The 17,056-nt window shown below is 43.9% G+C and overlaps 1 long non-coding RNA gene across 1 annotated transcript in view; it reads left to right on the top strand.

The window, feature by feature from the left end:
- Positions 1–13,533, top strand: part of LOC138445930 (uncharacterized) — a 35,242-nt gene extending 21,709 nt beyond the window's left edge. Inside the window, exons 2-4 of the long non-coding RNA XR_011259053.1 lie at positions 7,781–8,059; positions 12,136–12,332; positions 12,424–13,533. This is a non-coding gene — a long non-coding RNA (uncharacterized lncRNA). The remainder of the gene's footprint in view (positions 1–7,780; positions 8,060–12,135; positions 12,333–12,423) is intronic.
- The last annotated feature ends 3,523 nt before the right edge of the window (positions 13,534–17,056 follow it).

A 17,056-nucleotide genomic window follows, 5' to 3' on the forward strand; every position in this document is an offset into this window, starting at 1 on the left:
TTTAAGCAAAATGATATGATTCTTCCCTGGGAGCTGGTGAGGACCAAACTGAGGGTGAAGTTCCCAAGGACCAAGTTTGGAGTAGGGAAGTTCTTTCCCTAAATACCAGGTGATGCCCAAACCAAAAAAGCAAAAAGAGCAGAAACTCTATAAGAAACAAGGTGCCCCAAAGCCATGTAGGTCCCCAGAAACCAAAGAGTCTCAGGAATTATCAGGGACCGTTTTATGATGAGGCTTTGGATTGAGAGATAGAGAGAATGAGCACGTAAGACTAGGAGGTAACAGAGCCAGCCCACCGAGAATCTCTTAGAACTTGTTCTCAAACCTGGATGTCCATAGAATCTCCATAAGAGGCTGTCTCGAATGCACATTTCCTGACCCGACCTCTAACTGAATGAGTTAGAATGCCCTGAGGTGAGGCTCAGGAATCTGTATTTGTAACACGCCCTTCCGTATGCCCAGGGTTTTTTTTTTTTTTACAACAGGCAAACAGTGGTACCAAGACCACAGGCCTGAGGAACTATAAGGTTGCCTTTAGGAATCTACCACTTCATTGGGCCAGCTGGTGCATGGCTGCTGTATGGCTCTTCCCAGCTCTAATGGCCAAGAGCAAAAAGACATCAATTTACCAAAAAGACTTAAGCTTACTCAGTTTTACCTCCTAAGACTTCCTTTCATTGACTATGTGCCCCAGGCAAAGTGCACTGCACATTGTATCCTAAATACTCATTGCATTTTCCAGCTGGTATTTAAAGCAATTTAATAACTTAAGACAGCTGTAGGAATGAAGAGAGAAGAAAGGTGACCACTCTTTATCTTAAGGATTTTATAGAAATAGAGTTCTTTGGCTTCTACCAGAATCATAAATTGTCCAGAAGGAGGGACCCACAGAAATTATCCTGGAATCCCAGATTTAATCTTGCATTTCTCATTCTATCTCTGGCTGCCGCATACTTTCTATAGCTCTGGTGGCTTGAAGTCAGAACTGCCTGTGATTTTGTGACATGTAAGGCATTCAGTTCAGTTCAGTGGCTCAGTCATGTCTAACTCTTGGAGACCCCATGGGCTGCAACAGACCAGGCTTCCCTGTCCGTCACCAACTTCCAGAGCTCACTCAAACTCACGTCCATCAAGTCAGTGATGGATCCAACCATCTCATCCTCTGTCGTCCCCTTCTCCTCCTGCCTTCAATCTTTCTCAGCATCAGGGTCTTTTCAAATGAGTCAGTTCTTCGCATCAGATGGCCAAAGTTTTGGAGTTTCAGCTTTAGCATCAGTCCTTCCAATGAATATTCAAGACTGATTTCCTTTAGGATGGACTGGTTGGATCTCCCTGCAGTCCAAGGGACTCTCAAGAGTCTTCTCCAAAACCACAGTTCAAAAGCATCAGTTCTTCGAGGCTCAGCTTTCTTCATGGTCCAACTCTTACATCCATACATAACTAATGAAAAATCCATAGCTTTGACTATATGGACCTTTGTTGGCAAAGTAATGTCTCTGCTTCTTAATATGCTATTTAGTTTGTCTTAACTTTTCTTCCAAGGAGCAAATGTCTTTTAATTTCATGGCTGCAGTCACTATCTGCAGTGATTTTGGTGTCCAAAAAAATAAAGTCTGTCACTGTTTCCATTGTTACCCCATCTATTTGCCATGAACTGATAGGACCAGATGATGTGATCTTAGTTTTTTGAAAGTCGAATTTTAAGCCAGCTTTTTCATTCTCCTCTTTCACTTTCATCAAGAGGCTCTTTAGTTCCTCTTCACTTTCTGCCTTAAGGGTGGTGTCATCTACATATCTGGGATTATTGATATTTCTCCCAGCAATCTTGATTTCAGCTTGTGCTTCATCCAGCCTGGGATTTCACATGATGTACTCTGCATTACAAATTAAATAAGCAGGGTGACAATATACAGCCTTGACATACTCTTTCTCCTATTTGGAACCAGTCTATTGTTCCATGTCCAGTTCTAACTATTACTTCTTTACCTGCATACAGATTTCTCAGGAGGAAAGTAAGGTGGTCTGGTATTTTATACTCCAAAAATCTTGAAGAATTTCCCACAGTTTGTTGTGATCCACGGAGTCAAAGGCTTCAGCGTAGTCAATGAAGCAGAAGTGTAAGTCATTAGTCATTAAGTATTGCCAACATCTGCTGGATCATGGAAAAAGCAAAAGAGTTCCAGAAAAACATCTATTTCTGCTTTATTGACTATACCAAAGCCTTTGACTGTGTGGATCACAATAAACTGTGGAAAATTCTGAAAGAGATGGGAATACCAGACCACCTGACCTGTCTCTTGAGAACCCTATATACAGGTCAGGAAGCAACAGTTAGAACTGGACATGGAACAACAGACTGGTTCCAAATAGGAAAAGGAGTACATCAAGGCTGTATATTGTCACCCTGCTTATTTAACCGCTATGCAGAGTATATCATGAGAAACGCTGGGCTGGAAGAAGCATAAGCTGGAATCAAGATTGCCGGGAGAAATATCAATAACCTCAGATATGCAGATGACACCACCTTATGGCAGAAAGTGAAGAGGAGCTAAAAAGCCTATTGATGAAAGTGAAAGTGGAGAGTGAAAAAATTGGCTTAAATCTCAACATTCAGAAAATGAAGATCATGGCATCCGGTCTCATCACTTCATGGGAAATAGATGGGGAAACAGTGGAAACAATGTCAGACTTTATTTTTTGGGGCTCCAAAATCAATGCAGATAGTGACTGCAGCCATGAAATTAAAAGACACTTACTCCTCGGAAGAAAAGTTATGACCAACCTAGATAGCATATTCAAAAGCAGAGACATTACTTTGCTGACTAAGGTCCGTCTAGTCAAGGCTATGGTTTTTCCAGTGGTCATGTATGGATGTGAGAGTTGGACTGTGAAGAAAGCTGAACACCAAAGAATTGATGCTTTTGAACTGTGGAGTTGGAGAAGACTCTTGAGAGTCCCTTGGACTGCAAGGAAATCCAACCAGTCCATTCTGAAGGAGATCAGCCCTGGGATTTCTTTGGAAGGAATGATGCTAAAGCTGAAACTCCAGTACTTTGGCCACCTCATGCGAAGAGCTGACTCATTGGAAAAGACTCTGATGCTGGGAGGGATTGGGGGCAGGAGGAGAAGGGGAGGACAGAGGATGAGATGGCTGGATGGCATCACTGACTCGGTGGATGTGAGTCTGAGTGAACTCCAGGAGTTGGTGATGGACAGGGAGGCATGGCGTGCTGCGATTCATGGGGTCGCAAAAAGTCGGACACGACCGAGTGACTGAACTGAACTGAACTGAACCGAAACCTCTGCTTTACAAGTGCCTTTATCATTTCAAGAACTCATAATAAAGTGAAAATTTTAGGAGCTCTGCTTGTATTTTTGAATATGTAAACATATTTGTAAATGGAATAATGATATATTTGTTATCTATTGCTGTGTAACAGGGTCTCCCCAGTGGCTCAGTGGTTAAGAATCTGCCTGCAATGAAGGAGTTACAGGAGACGCAGGTTCGATCCTTGGGTAGGGAAGATCCCCTGGAGGAGGGCATGGCAACCCACTCCAGTATTCTTGCCAGGAAAATTCTATGGACAGAGGAACCTGGGAGGGGCCTAAAGTCCGTGGGAGTCACAAAGAGTCGGACATGACTGAAGTGACTTAGCACACATGCATGCTGTGGGACAATCTACCCCAAAACTTAGCGACTTGAAACAACAAAAACTTATTGTCTCACTTGGTTTTGAGAGTCAGGAATGTGGCAGCAGCTCTGCTGGGTGGTTCTGGCTGTGGTCTCTTACGAGGCTGTGGTCAAGCCGTCAGCCAGGTCCACAGTACCTGAAGGCCAGAGGATCTCTTCCCGAGTTCACTCAAACGCTTGTTCCATGGACTGTTGGACGAAGGGCTCAATTACTTGCCATGTGAATCTCTCCACAAGGTTGTGTGAGTATCCTTCAGAAATGACTGCTGGCTTCCCCAAAAACAAGTGAGAAAGAGAGAGAGAGGGAGATCTTGGTATCTTTTATAACTTAATTTTGAAGGTGACCTTCCATCTTTTCTGCTGTATGTTATGAGTCACACAAACCAATCTTGGTGCAATGTGGGAGGGAACTACGCTAGGGTGTAAATATCAGGAGGTAAGAGCTTTGGGGGCCATCTTGGAGACTACCTACCGCATATGGGTGGGTTTTAAAGCTTACAAAAAATTATTTTTAAAAAAAACTTGAAAAATGAATAGACTCACACATCTTTCTTTATGACAAAGTTATATACAGTGTAGTGGGAACAGGACAGTCTTTTTAGTAAGGGACTTTAGGCCAATAGGATGTCCAGATGAAGGAGGAAGGGACATGGAAAGGGAAGGAAGCAAAGAAGGACTTGACCCCTACCTCACACACAAGAAGTTAATTCCAAGTGGATTATAGTTTTAAATATTAAATGTAAAACAGTAAACCTTCCAGAAGCAGATAACAGAAAAATATCGGCATGACCTTGGAGTGTGTGTGTTAGTTATTCAGTTGTGTCTGACTCTTCATGACCCCATGGACTGTAGCCCAGCAGGTTCCTCTGTCCACAGAATTCTCCAGGCAAAAATACTGGAGTGGGTTGCCATGGTTTTCCAGGGCATCTTCCTGACCCAGGAATGGAACCTGCCTCTCCAGCATTGCAGGCGGATGGATAATTTACCATCTGAGACCCAGGAAAGCCTGACCTTGGAGTAGACCACACACCAAAAAAAAAAAAAAAAAGAGGGAGAGAGAGAGAAAGAACAAAAGAATCCAGACTTCTACAAATCCATAAGAAAAGATAATGCAATTGGATGTGACCCAATAAACTTGGATAAGCAATTTTTCAAAAGTGGATATCCAAATAATCACTTAACAGAAATGTACTCAAAAACATATTTTTAATACAATTTATTAAAACAAAAGTCTTATTAAAATAGTATACCTGCGTGAAAACAGTGTGTAACGTGTTAAGTGTGTATTATGTGTACACATCTTCTCAGAAAGGCCACTCAGTTTTAGAGGAGAGCACAACGTGTTCTACATGTTTCTCATAAAAAGTAGTTTTCAGGCTTTCCCTGGCAGTCCAGTGGTTAAGAGTCCGTGCCGCCAATGCTGGGGGTGTGGGTTCTATCCCTGGTTTGGGAACTAAGATCCCACATGCCACAGAGAGTGGACAAAAGATTTTAAAAAAAAAAAGTAGTAGTCTTCATTTGGGGCTCTTGAATGATTATATTTTCTCCACAGCAAATGAAATGCTGTTCTGTTTTTTCCGGCTGCTATATTTCATCCCAGATATTCTGCCTTTCTGGTTAGTTACTGCTGTCCTTGGTCCAGCTGTTTAGCCATGTCCCACAGTGACTAAAATTTACCAAGTACTCACCAATCTCCAGAACCTGAAACTGCAGCTGAACTGCTCTGGTTTTCAATGGAAGCAGTGAGAATGGCCAGGTTGGAAGGAAAGAAAAATTCAGGGAAAGAAAGCCTGCAAGTGGACATGGTCAGCTTGGAATCTCCAAGAAAGTACTGGGGAGTCACCTGCAGCCTTGGCTGCCCCAGGCTAAAAGCAAACTAGGTGTTTAGCCAGGATCATCCCACCATCCCCACCTGCTCTGTCCCCTGTTCCAAGCGTCTCAGCCCTTACAGAGGAAGACAGCCCGTTCCTAAGAGGGGCCCAGTCTTCCCCAAACAGATCTCATAACACAGGTAGTCAGCTATGTCCAACCACCTTAGAAGCTCCCTGTGACTTCTGATAATAAACTGGCAGCCCCAATGGGATTATGAAGGATTCTGCCAAAAAATGTATTTTGTGGATATGCTCAGTGATTCTTTTTAAAATTGAGGTAGTATTTTATTTTTTAGTGAAATTTAATGTAAAAATGTGATTTCAGCTTCACTTTGGAAATCAGATGACCTGGCAGCTCTGGGCCCATGTGCCTTAATGGCCTTAAGCAAAGATCGTTGCCTCCTGTTTACTCATGTTCTGCATCTCTACAACCCTCGGGCTTAGTGTCAGCTGCCATTTCTAATCATTCTTCCACTATTTTTCTAATATTGTTTTGCTCCTATGCCTTTATCGTAAGTTGGGGAAAATTTTAGACTGAGAAGACCACCAATTTTCAGAAAAGTATTGAGTCTATTTCTCTGTGGAAATAAAAAATATTGTCTATTATGTAAAGAAAGATTGGGACTTCCCTGGCTGTGCAATGTTTAAAGCTCCATGCTTCCAATTCAGGGGGCACTGGGTCAATCCCAGGTTGGGGAACTAAGATCCCACAGCAATAATAATAATAATAATGACTATATCTGTGAGAGAGTGTCCCTGGAAGCTCAGCTGGTAAAGAATCCTCCTGCAAAGCAGGATACCCCAGTTTGATTCCTGGGTCTGGAAGGTCCCCTGGAAAAGGGATGGCTTACCCACTCCACTATTCTTGGGCTTTCCTGGTGGCTCAGCTGGTAAAGAATCCGCCTGCAATGCGGGAGACCTGGGTTCGATCCCTAGGTTGCGAAGATCCCCTAGAGAAGGGAAAGGCTTCCCATTCCAGTATTCTGGCCTGGAGAATTCTGTATAGTCTATGAGGTTGTACAGAGTTGGACACAAATGAGCGACTTTCATGTCTGTGAGAACAAAGAGATGATTGCCAGAGAGAAGAGGTGTGGGGAGGTGTGGGAGGAGAAGAATTAGGTGAGAAAGATTAGGGCATGCAATCCCCCAGATGCAAAATAAATTAGCCGTGGGTATGAAATGTACACTGTGGATTGTATAGTCCATAATTATATGCTATCTTTGAATGATGACAGGTGACAACTAGACTTATCATGGTCATCATTTTGAAAAGTATAGAAAAATTCAATCACTGTCTTGTGATTGAAACTAACATAATACAGGTCAATTATACTTCAACAAACTCATAGAAAAAGAGCAGATTTGAGGTTACCAGATGTGGGGTTGGAGGAGAGGGAACTGATGAAGGCAATCCAAAGGTACACATTTCTAGTTACAGGATAAATAAGCACTAGGGGTATAATGTACATGACAAATGCAATTAACACTGAGGCATTCATGCTGCATGTGTGCATGCTAAGTCGCTTCAGTCGTGTCCGACTCTGCAACCCTATGGACTGCAGCCCGCCAGGGGTTCTCCAGGCAGGGACACTGGAGTGGGTTTCCATGCCCTCCTCTAACACTGCTATATATTACATATAAAAATAATTGAGAGTAAATCTTGAGTTCTCATCCCAGGAATATTTTTCTATTTCTTTAATGTTATATCTATATGAGATGATGGACGTTCACTAAACTTATTGTGATAATCATTTCATGAGGTATATAAATCAAATCATTATGCTGTACACCTTAAACTTAGTGTTATATGACAATTATATCTCAGTAAAACTGGAAGAAGAAAAAGAATGACACTATCTGAAAAACAAATGAATAATTGTCATAAAAAACATAATAAGAACTAAGATAAATGAGATGATAAAGAATGATAATGCTATCAAACTGAAAAAAGAAGAACATGTCAAAGAGTTCATTTTTACAAGTGAATAAAGTTGCTGCAAAATGATATTATGAATTTTATGTCAGGACTTTTAAATCTTTTACAGATGATGGTTTTATTAAAGCATCTCTTGAACATAGCAAACTATATCTTCCCTTACTAGCAGCTGGGATACAGTGAAACTCAGCATGTACAAGATAGCACTGGGAAAATCGGAGGAACCGTTTTTGAGGTCTCCAAAGAGGTCCCCATTAAATTACACTGCTTTTTTTCACCTAGGTTCTAAACAAGATGAGACACAAAATAAAGGTTAAAGGTGGAGGCCGAATGTCATCCCTCCTATGAGAGAGGTACACACAAGTTTGTGACTTAGTGGAAGAATGAAATTGGGCCTGCAACCTGAATTGAGTTCTGGTCCCCACCTGGTCCCAGGCCTGCAAAATGCTCTATGGAAGAGCAAAGAAAGCCAGTTCTGCCCACAGTACTGTTCAAGGGGATGAAAGACATCGAGAAGCTGAAATAACATGTTTAGTTAATCTCCCCACATTTTCAAATCAGGTAAGTCACTCTAAAATCACTAAAGGTGTGCCCTAGGGACAAGAACACAGGTCTAAACAATGCCTCTCAATTAGCTCTACCATGACGTTAGTGAGATCTTAGATGGGAGCCTAGAATTCTTAGACGTGGCAACGGAGGGGTCTTTGGTTTGGTTTGTTGTTGTTTTCCTTTGGCCTCATAACATGGCATGCAGGATCAGAGTTCCTCAACCAGGGATGGAACCCTGGTCACCTGCATTGGAAGCACAGTCTTAACCACTGGACCACTAGGGGAGTCCCAGACATGGCGACTCTGACAGGAAAAGACTTTGTCCAGTAATAAGTCTACACCAGTAAAACTCTCTAAGTGTGACCTCTGATGGTGCTCGTGTGAGGGACAGGACCATGTCAGGCTTGCTTCATATCTTCCTCTATGATGGTAACATGTTTTCCATTCATGGAACAGGCTGATGGAAGCTGTTGAACCACAGTACGATGTGTCTACCAAAGCGTCATGTGCTAATATTAGAATATCTAATTCTGTGAGTCTCTTGGGAGTGCTGCTGCTGCTAAGTCGCTTCAGTCTTGTCCGACTCTGTGTGACCCCATAGACGGCAACCCACCAGGCTCCCGTCCCTGGGATTCTCCAGGCAAGAGTACTGGAGTGGGTTGCCATTGCCTTCTCCATATCTAATTCTGTGAGTCTCTTGGGAGTAGTTATCCTAAATATAAAAATAGGCACCTATATTTGTATGTAGTTGTTTCCTGCTATGAAATAGAATTCAACTAATCTCCTTTAGAAGATTCAATGGAGATACAGACTCTTGAGAAACCTGTATGCAGGTTAGCAAGCAACAGTTAGAACTGGACATGGAACAACAGACTGGTTCCAAATAGGAAAAGGAGTACGTCAAGGCTGTATATTGTTACACTGCTTATTTAACTTATATGCAGAGTACATCATGAGAAATGCTGAGCTGGATGAAGCATAAGCTGAAATCAAGATTGCCGGGAGAGATATCAATAATCTCAGATATGCAGATGACACCACCCTTATGGCAGAAAGTGAAGAACTAAAGAGCCTCTTGATGAAAGTGAAAGAGGAGAGTGAAAAAACTGGTTTAAAACTCAACATTCAGAAAACTAAGATCATGGCATCCAGTCCCATCACTTCATGGCAAATAGATGGGGAAACAGTGGAAACAGTGACAGACTTTATTTTGGGAGGGGCTCCAAAATCACTGCAGATAGTGACTGCAGCCATGAAATTAAAAGGCACTTGCTCCTTGGAAGGAAAGTTATGGCCAACCTAGACAGCATATTAAGAAACAGAGACATTACTTTACCAACAAATGTCCATCTAGTCAAAGCTATGGTTTTTCCAGTAGTCATGTATGGATGTGAAAGTTGGACTACAAAGAAAGCTGAGAGCCGAAGAATTGATGCTTTTGAACTTTGGTGTTGGAGAAGACTCTTGAGAGTCCCTTGGACTGCAAGGAGATCCAACCAGTCCATCCTACAGGAAATCAGTCCTGAATATTCATTGGAAGGACTGATGCTGAAGCTGAAACTCCAATACTTTGGCCATCTGATGCGAAGAACTGACTCATTTGAAAAGACCCTGATGCTGGGAAAGATTGAAGGCGGGAGGAGAAGGGGATGACAGAGGATGAAATGGTTGGATGGTATCACTGACTCAATGGACTTGAGTTTGGGTAAACTCTGGAAGTTGGTGATGGACAGGGAGGCCTGACGTGCTACTGTTCATGGGGTTGCAGAGAGTTGGACATGACTGAGCAACTGAACTGAACTGAACTGAACAGCCCTGAGACAAGCATCTTGGTGCTTAAGGAATGGTGAATGATGTGGTTCTAAAGGAAGAGGAATGAAGTCCCTCCTTTCTGCAGGGGCCTTGGAACCTCTCCTTACTCCTTGAGAAGGTCATTCTGTAGGTTGGGTTTCCACAGCACGTGGAATTTATGCTTGTATTGGTTGGGTTCTGAGTTGCAAGCACAGAAACCCCCCTGAGCTGGTTATACACATAGGAATACATTATTAGGACCCAAGGTTCTCACAGAATCCCAAGACAGGCACGCAGCTGGGTACCAAAAGAAAGCTGTGGCCAGCAGCTGGGTGGGTGGCTGCCTCTCTGGTTTCTCTCTGGCAGTCCCTTCATTCTTCCTTAACAGACTACATGGTTTGGCTATTTGACCCCTGGTGGGCAGAAGGCAGCTTCCCACCCCACTCAAGTGTTCATGGTTGAGCACCTGGAGGAAACCGACTCTTTCCACCTTTCTCTCTGTCTTTCTCCCTTCCTCTCTCCAGCCCTGCCCTCCCCTCTGGCCCCATCCCCATTCTGAGTGCCTAGGAGAAAAATATGATTGGCCTAGATTAGATCAGCGTTGACCCTGTGGAACAATCAGTTGTTTGCTGGTGGGCAAGGGCATGCAGGAGAAACAGCCATACTCCCTATCCAACCCCTCACCACCAACCACCACCCCACTCATATGGAAGGACTTGGCTCATAATCCAACAGGTGTTCACGAGATGTGGTGTAATATATTGGGGTGATTTTCCTCCTGGCTAAGTGTAAACACATACACGCCATAGCCCTGAAACAAAGTATTGAATTTTATTCCCTTTTTTGTTTTGTATACTAACTCAATGGCCTAGATATTAGTGGAAGAAATATATGTGGTAAACTGAATATACATGTGTTGCATGGTCGGTGCTGAAAATGCAGACCCAAGCTGTGCTTCCAGGGCAGAACACACACACGTGTTTGCATACATACAGACACACACACACTACTGTGAGTTATGTCCCTCAGGATTCTTCGCTTACAGTCGGAAGTACTTAGCTCTGGCTACTCTAACACAAACACATCTCAGTGGAACCTATGGGTAGCTGACAGAATCAAAGAGAAATCTAAACCTCCAGGCTCAGGAGGGACAGGAGCTGGGGCTGCTCTCGGGTTCACAGTCAGCAGGAATGAGGGGATGGTCTCCCTCGGATGCTGTCCCACCAGTTTCTGCCTTTAGCTCAAAATTCAGATCCCAGGAGAAGGCCTCTCACTGGCCTCACTCTGGTCAAATGGCCCCCTGCCTCCCACCCCCACACCTTGATGGATTGTCCCACCAAAGGGCATCCAGTGGGATGAGGACGGGGTCCCCACAGCAATGCTGGGATGAGTCCAGACAGGCAAGGACAACAGAGCCCAATGCGAGAGCCCTCTGGACCGTCAGGGCAGTGATGCCGGTGGTGAGGTGGATGGTAAATGAGGTGGCCTCTGCCTGGGCCATTCATCTTGCCCAAAAGTTTATGGGAAGCTCCCTACGCAGGCACCCGGGACAGACAGAGGCCTCTCCAGCCATGGGACTGAGCTGGGACTCCATCCAGGAGTGCTTCCTGCTCCCCGACCTTCTTAAATAGGGCATCTAGATGGGAATCTTAACCAACACAGTTTTGGCTGAATCTGACTGATGCCTAAATATCCTGGGGCACATTCCAAATCACGGAAGCCAGAAGGAAAAGCAAGGTCCTTTCCTTGGGGCAGCAGGGGAAACTTGAGCTGGTGCTTAGTTAACGCTATAGCCAATTTATCCCGTGAGTCACTGACCTGAGGACCCAGACGGAGGATAGCCTCACAGTGTACGGAACTCACAGGTCTCCTTGAGAGTCTCCAGTCCTTTAGCTCTGGAGATTTCCAGCCCAGTGGTCCTGTCTCAAAGGGAGAGAACACAAGGTCAGTCACACAGTGTTCATTTCCGGATCCTCATTTAGTGGATGGAAGCAGCCAGCCTGTGATGAGCCACGTGGCTGCGTCCGCCCCTTGTGCCCACCCTGCCCAGCATGGTCCTAGAAGGTGAGACACACACCTAGGACAGCACCACTCAGGGCAGACCCTTGCAAGGCCTCCTGAGGGCAGAACCCTTTTATTTATTTATTTATTTTTCCTTTTTTTTTTCTTTTTTTTTTCCCCCCTTTTATTTAAAAAATCTTGTCTATGGCATCTTTCCGAAGCCTTCAATCTAGTTCGCATAGAAACAACTCTCTTAGAAAAAGAAAAGAAACAACTCTCTTTGTTTTCTCACTCAGATTTCCTTAATTTATGTGGTGTTCAAGTAAATCACTTCCATTATAAGGGTCATAAGCAGTATGGTGACAAACACTGCTCACCCTAGTACACGCGTGCCACTCAGCTGAGGAGCCCCAAGTCTTCTGGAAAGGAACCCCCAGCAGTGGTGGCTTCCTGCCTATTACACAGAAATATGGACAAAGGTTGATTCCAATTGGTAGGTTTGGGGGTAAATTTTTTTTTAGGTTCTATTTTATAGTTTCCTGCATTTACAAGGGCTTATATTACTTTTCACTTTTTTTTTCCAGCTTCGCCATGTACCTTGCAGATCTTAGTTCTCCAACCAGGGATTGAACCTGGACCCCAGCAATGTAAACAACAGATCCTAGCCACTGGACCACTAGGGAATTCCTTATATTCCTTTTTATAATTAAGGTGGAAATGTATGTTTTAAAGGTTTATTTGCATGCTATTTACCCTCTGTATATTTTTGGTATTTATTAAGAATGTACTGGAGAGAATATTCAAGGATTTTATTAATAAAAGAGGTTTAGAAAAGGGGAAAAGTTTTTTTCCTTATAATGGCTGATAGAAGAGAGGTTTTATAGATTTTTGGAGTACCTTTATAGGTCTACCATGCATTATACAAGCTTCTATAAACAAATAGAAATAGAATTAACCATTATGAAAGTAAAAGTGAAAGTCGCTCAGTCGTGTCCGGCTCTTTGCAACACCATGGACTGTATAGTTCAGGAATTCTCCAGGCCAAAATACTGGAGTGGGTAGCCTTTCCCTCCCACAGGGGATCTTCCCAACCCAGGGATCGAACCCAGGTCTCCTGCACTGCAGGCAGATTCTTTACCAGCCAAGCCACAAGAGAAGCCCATTAACCATTATAAAACCCCCCATAAGTGGGCCGACTAACATAAGATTTTTTTTAAGTTACCTTATGTAGCACTATATTTTTTCTAATTTCCTATTTGTACTACAAAAGTAATGAGATTCATTTCAATAGTCTGTTGAGAGAAAGAAATACAATAATCACTCATAATCTAACCACTCAACTGTTGGCATTTTTGTCTCAAGTTATTTTCTGTCCTAGATCTTCAAACCATTTCATAAGTTTTGCTCTGCGTTAGCCTCAAAACAGGGTTCAGGAGTTCACTGGTGGCCTAGTGGTTAAGATTCCGGGCTTTCATTGCCTTGGCCTGGGTTTAGTGCCTGGTTGGGGAATTGAGATTCTGTGACACGGCCACGCAAAAAATAGAATTATGCCTTTTGGAATTCCCTGCTGGTGCAGTGGTTAGGATTCTTCACTTACACTGCCAAGGGAATGGGTTCAAGCCCTGGTTGGGGAACTAATATCCCACAAGCCATGCAGTACAGGCAAAAATAAATAAACCAAAGAAAAAAACAAACAACACCCCCGCCCCCCAACACACACACACACCAAACCAAAACAGAGTTCGGAACAGGCTAGGGAGATGTTCTTGTTTCCATAATCCAGGCCTGGAGCCCACATCTGACTGCTTGGCTGGCAGCTTCTCCAGACACAAGTTGATGTTGTCACGTGAGGGACACCTGTACATTGGGAACAATTAGCACAGTTCACACAGGTAAGTCACCTTACTAACTGAACTCCTTCAAGTGGATCCGTAAGGGCCACAAAGAAAGACTAAGATCACTTATTTAGGTGGTTTTGTTTCTTTGTGTTTTTTTGTGTGTATTCTTGTGTGTTTTTAAGTCCTTAATATTTGTTTTATCTCATCTTTCAGAAATTTTATACTGATTATTTTAAGTTCTTATATCAGAATTTGATATGAGCATGTGAAATATTTAATCTACCACTTGGGATTCTGTTTTCAATGACCTGGATACTCATTTGGCTAAAGTTAAAATGAGTTTGCGTTGATTTCATTTAGCATGAATTTTTTGTTTAGCTTTTATGAAAATACACAGCAATTGGAAATAGACTGAACAGTTTACCTGCACCCCTATCTTTTTAATTGTAAAACCTCTGGAATTTTTGTTGTTGTTGTATAACATTTTTGTGAAACTATTATCATATCACGGGATAATTCTGGCACTTTTGTGTGTTTCAGTCCAGAGAAACTAAGGGTAGAATCCAAACAAAACCTTGTTTACTCTTTCCACACTTCAGGAACCAGAGTTAATTCAGGGCAAAGAAGCCTAGGGGGAAAGAGAAAAAAGAGGGAAATTAAAAAAAAAAAAAGGGCTGTTCATTGTACACAACTGAAATTAGTGAAGACTTTATTTATACTGGATAAAGTTACTCATTCAGTCGTGTTCAACTCTTGGTGACCCCATGGACTGTAGCCCACCAGGCTCCTCTGTCCATGGAATTCTCCAGGCAAGAACACTGGAGTGGGTTGCCATTCTCTATTCCAGGGGCTTTTCCCAACCCAGGGATCATAGCCAGATCCCCCACATTGCAGGCAGACTCTTTACCGACTGAGCGACCAGGGAAGCCATTTATACTGGAAATCATCATCCTAATCAACATGAGTAAGGCATCGATCACGGTAAGCGATTGTCCTCAAGTGAAAGTGGAGTGAAAGTCGCTCAGTCGTATCCGACTCTTTGCAACCGCACAGACTGTACAGTCCATGGGATTCTCCAGGCCGGAATACTGGAGTGGGTAGCCTATTCCTTCTCCAGGGGATCTTCCCGACCCAGGAATCGAACCGGTGTCTCCTGCATTACAGGCGGATTCTTTACCAACTGAGCTGAGAGCCCCTAGTAATGAGATGAGATAGTCAAATGGTTGTTCAGAGGCATTCAGATATTAATGGGGTCGAATTCCTTGAGCCGCCCAGTCTTTGCAAAGTAATGACTTTGGGCAGAGTACTCCTTTTCTGGGTGTCCCCCTTGATGGTGGTGCTTTGCCTGAGTTCCAGCTGGGAGTATCTTCTTGCTTGAGTTGACTTCAGGAAAGGAGAGAGCCCAGCAGCATGCCCCTGCCCGGCGGTGGGAGGGGAGACAGAAAGGCTGGTGGCCACCATCAGTCTTTCCGGGGCAGCCTCCTCGCCTGCCTCCTCTGCTGTCTCGTGTGCGCTTGTTTCCAGCCATTGACTCCCGGTGAGGGGCACTGCTGCTGGGTGCTGGTTTTCTACCTCAGTGAGCATGCCACAGTCTGTTTTAATGCTTTGCTTTTAGAACGGGGTTTAACAAGGTAAGGAATGGAATTGCCTTCCTGGGAAGTCAAGGGAAACGAGCCCACTCGAGCCTCCACTGGGAGGTGGCTGCTCCTGCGGTAACCCAGGCAGGCTGCCTCCCTTCTGGGTTCTGCTGGATCACATGCAACTGCTTTTGAACCACTTTTTGTTCTAAAAATGTCCACTGTATGTGATTCAATGGAATAGCTGACCTCTGTGGAGCACAATGGGATGAATTAGGACACAGGAGCAGGGAACTGACATTTACTGAAGATGCATATGTGCTGGGCGTGCTGACCACCCAGCCCCAACCCCGCATACCTCAAATTACTGCCAGAATACAAGTCCCATTCTTCACTTAGTGTATCACTGTTCCCAGCACAGTATGTGGCTTCATTTGTCTGTTTAGTTGCAAGCCGTGTCCAGCTCTTCTGTGACCCCATGGACAGACTGTAGTCTGCCAGGCTCCTCTGTCCAGGGGATTTTCCAGGCAAGAATACTAGAGTGGGTTGTCATTTCCTTCTCCAGGGGATCTTCCCCACCCAGGGATCAAACCCAAGTCTGCTGCATTGCAGATGGATTCTTTACTGCTGAGCCAGCAGGGAAGCCCTATACATGGCTTCATAGATATTGGCTAAACAGGGAGATAAGAATCACAGGAGTGAAATACACTGGGTTGCTAATAACACCTTGCAGAGTGCATGTGAATACCCTTTCATATAGTATACAAAATACATACATATATTTATATATTCAACAAAGTGCCTGGCGTATGGTAGCAGCTCAGTAAACATTAAGATGAAGAGACTGAGATTGAGAGAGGCGAACTAATGTGCCCAAAGACAAAGAGCTCATAAGCAGTGGAGGCAAACTCAAGCATATTTAGTTAGATTCAAAGCCCACATGATTTTCACTGTGCCTCATACTGTTGTATTTCACATAAGCTCCAATTGCGGTAGCCCCATCTGCTCTGCTTCCTCCAGCCCTCCAGTCTCCACCCTCAATTCTTACTCCTGTTACCAGTGAGATCTCTGGAGACAGTAAAAAATGGCAAAACCAAGAGGGCTTGCCTCCACTGACCCCTGCTTAGCTTCCCTGAGAGCCTGCTGATCGCCAAGACCTGCCTGGGCCTGACGCAATTGTGCCATCCTGCTCTGCCTCCAATTTCTAGGGGGAATAGTTGCAATAATAAAGAGAAGAAGGAGGAAAGAAGTGAGAATGAGGAGAAATATTGCAGAGGTACCTTTTATGTGCCAGTCACTTCTCTAAGCTCTTTGCGTTATTTCACATACTACTCACAAAAATGGGTGATTATCTGGTGGCTCAGACAGTACAGAATCCACCTGCAATTCAGGAGACCTAAGTTCGATCCCTGGTTTGGGAAAATCCCCTGGAGAAGGGAATGCCTACCCTCTCCAGGATTCTTGGGGCTTCCCTGGTGGCTCAGACTGTAAAGAGAGACCCAGGTTTGATCCCTGGTTTGGGAAGATCCCTTGGGGATGGGCATGGCAACTCACTCCAGTATTCTTGCCTGGAAAATTGTCAGAGGAGTCTGGCGGGCTACAGTCCATGGGGTCGCAAAGAGCTGGACACGACTGAGTGATTAACACACGCAGACCCTCATTTTACACCCTGAAATCACTCACACAAAGCCCCCTAGGGCATTTTACTTTAGCTCTCTCTTATCCCAGAGCCCAGGCTTTTAACCTGTTTGTACTAAGATGGAAAAGAAATGTCATCCTAACATCAAGGAGCATAAGAATAG

The sequence above is a fragment of the Ovis canadensis genome, chromosome 9 (assembly GCF_042477335.2).
Source record: "Ovis canadensis isolate MfBH-ARS-UI-01 breed Bighorn chromosome 9, ARS-UI_OviCan_v2, whole genome shotgun sequence".
Classification (NCBI taxonomy): Eukaryota; Metazoa; Chordata; class Mammalia; order Artiodactyla; family Bovidae; genus Ovis; species Ovis canadensis.